This window comes from Peromyscus maniculatus, chromosome 6, assembly GCF_049852395.1.
Source record: "Peromyscus maniculatus bairdii isolate BWxNUB_F1_BW_parent chromosome 6, HU_Pman_BW_mat_3.1, whole genome shotgun sequence".
NCBI lineage: Eukaryota > Metazoa > Chordata > Mammalia > Rodentia > Cricetidae > Peromyscus > Peromyscus maniculatus.
The window spans coordinates 52646124-52649332 of record NC_134857.1 but is presented as its reverse complement, the minus strand read 5'-3'; the positions used below and the strand labels follow the sequence as shown (position 1 = coordinate 52649332).

The window sequence follows — 3209 nt, the reverse complement described above, 5'->3', positions numbered from 1 at the left end:
TCTATAGCTAAAACAATAAGACACTCTCCAAGTTACATAGTATCTCATACAGTCATGCCAGATCACCAAGGACACACATTCGTTTTTCTCTAAGGTCTTGTAAGATAATAATAATGGGTTCCCTTGAGATATAGAGCAAAAGAAGACAATTCTCTTTGAGGACTATACTACTTTTGTCAAACGGATTCTGATTTGAAAAGAAGTCTGAAATATTGACTATGGATGGATATATGTAACCTGATTAAGCACAGCTGCATTCCCCATCAAATGGAAGTGGTGCATAGAAAACTAACCTGGCATTCAAGCAAGAGGCATGCACAAGTAATTCCAAGGGTCGTGTTTCTCACTCTGTTTACTGCTGTTTTCCTCTCTCAACTCATGTGTAAGACCTGATGAGAACTGTTTTGTAACAACTGACTAAGAAAGAGAAGAGCTATGACTCACACATAGCTCAGAACCCCTTTCCTGGGTTGCCTTAAGCTTAAAAGCAAAAGAAAAATTTCTGAAAGAATATTGTGTGTATGTGTGTGTGTGTGTGTGTGTGTGTGTGTGTGTGTGTGTGTGTGTGTGTTTGTGTGGTGTGAGTGTGTGTGCATGTTTGTATGTACGTGTGTGTGGATGTGTGTACTCACCAACATGTACATTATACCCATACATATCAAAAAATGAAGTAAAAGAGAATTAGGGAAAGTTTAAATGCACATCAGTTTTCCCATAAGTAAATATGAAAAGGTGCACACTTCAGAATGCTTAATAAGAGACATTGGGAAGAAATAATATGAAATTTAGTAATTATGGCAAGACATGGCCATATTCCATGTAAATGTTTACTAATATCAGACAGTTTCTGCTTCACTGAAAGGTATTCTTTTAAGTAGTATTTTAAATTGAAGCCTATAATTACCAATTAACAACTTTATTTACATATTATAATGTTTCATATATATGAGTTTCTATAATTGATTTTAGGTTTAAAGAATTATTTTGAATGTAAAACAAAATGATAAAAGTAATTTAAACCTACATTTGTTTATATTGTAGATATTGAAATTGCGTAATCAATTCATAAAACCATTTTTATCACTCCATTAATGACTGGTGAACATTCTACTCTAGACAAAAAAATAAACATGAGAAATGAAACACACACACATATATATAATATATATGCCATATTTATGATTTTTATGTCTTGTATTACATAGATATAAAGATAGATGATAGACAGATGATAGATAGATAGGTAGATAGATAGATAGATAGATAGATAGATAGATAGATAGATAGATAGATAGATAGATAGATAGACCACCTATAGGATTAAGGAGTGTGTGGAAATATGAAAAAAAAATGTCCATAAAGGGAGTGGCACTATTAGGAGGTGTGATCTTATTGGAGTAGGTGTGGTCTTGATGGAGGAAGTGTGTCTGCTTTGCTCCAGCCACACTCAGAGAGACAGAACACTTCCTGTTGCCTGTGAGTCAAGATGTAAGACCTCTCCACTCCTTCCCTAGCACAATGTCTGCCTGCATGCTGCCCTGCTTTCTACCATGACAATAATGGACTAAGCCTTGAAACTGTAAGTCAAACATTACAATTAAATGTTTAGCTGTGGCCCTTTGCAGAGATGAGCAAGGTGTGTTTGTGTGTGTGTGTGGCGGGGCGGGGGGGGGGGGTCTACTGCTTTCATGCCCTCCGGTTCAGATCTTCACATCTAAACCTTCATGGCCAGGTCTACTATGTGTGCTCTGGCATGGTGTAGGGGCCACTTCTGAGTGCTGCAGCAGACGAGTGGAACCAAAATTGTTTATTATTCAGATGTTAGTTCACTCAGTACCTTGATAATTTAGGTGAGTTCTACTTTCACTTTTCAATACAATATGCTTTAGTCTGCCTACCATCTCAAAGACTGTGACTGCATGATTGAGAAATGTCGTCCAGACGTACCTACAATAATACTTACACATATCATGGCATCTTCTTATATAGCTATATTGATGCAAAAAATTCACCAAGACACTTTTTTAAAGTAAATGGCCTATTACGATAGTAAGGTGTCTTTGCAGAGATTCCTACATCAGAAAAACAACCTTCTGATCTGCTATATTATCTTTGGAAATATAATTGCTAAATTGGTAGTATAAAGGGCATAGTAAAATTGGTAGCCACAACCCAAGGTTTTATGAATGTGACAGATCATAGAAACTGTGATATGAGACCTATGAATAGGTTGTCTGTATTTTATTTATATTTAAATAGTCCTTCCAAATGGTAGGGTCAACATTATTAGCTTCCCGCAATCTTTTGAGCCTAGAGGAACCAAGCATAGTGAGTTTTTCATTGTAGATCCGAGGCTTAGTTTCCCATATTATTATTTTTTTTTTTTTTTAGAGATTTATTTATTTATTATGTACACAGAAGAGGGAGCCAGATCTCATTACAGATGGTGGTGAGCCACCATGTGGGCCCATATTATTTTTTATATGCACATTTCTAGTAACGAACTATAGAAATGATCCCTGAAAGTATAGTCTTTGCACATTTCTAAATTAAATTGCTTAGAGACTTCATGATTATGTGCTTTACAGACTATAGAAATTTCATATACTCATTGTTTTAAGAAATGCATTTTATGCAATACTGTATTAAGGGGAATAAAATGTATACTATAAAACTTAATATAAAATGTATAGATCAAACTTCTTTAGATTTACATACAGCTAGTATTCAACACCTTTTTTAAAATAGCAAAGGAATTTTTAGAGGAATAATAATAATAATAATATATTGATGAATCAAGCTTATGTTTATCAACCTGATATTCCATTTAGAGAAATATGAAACATAATTTTTTGACCAGAAATAAAAGAACATAGGGGAAGTCTTAGTCAGTGTTCTATTGCTGTGAAGAGACAGAATACCAAGACCACTATTATAAAAGAACACGTTTAATCTGAGCTTGTTTATATTTTCAGAGATTTAGCCCATTTCTCTCATGGTAGATAGTATGGGAGCATGCAGTCAGATGTTGCTGGGAGTTCTACATCCAGATCCACAGACAAGAGGAAGAAAGTGTCACTGGGCCTGGCTTGAGCTTTTGAAACTTGAAAGCTCACCCCCAGTGACACATTTTCTCCACAAGTTGACAACTACTCCCAAAGGTCACATCTCCAATCCTTTCAAATAGTGCCATTCCCTGGTGACTAAGC

The 3209-nt window shown here is 35.2% G+C and overlaps 1 pseudogene; it reads right to left on the bottom strand.

Annotated features, from left to right (window-relative positions):
• Positions 1 to 2453: 2453 nt before the first annotated feature.
• LOC121830681 (small nucleolar RNA U3) lies at positions 2454 to 2535 on the bottom strand (annotated as a pseudogene).
• Positions 2536 to 3209: the final 674 nt, after the last annotated feature.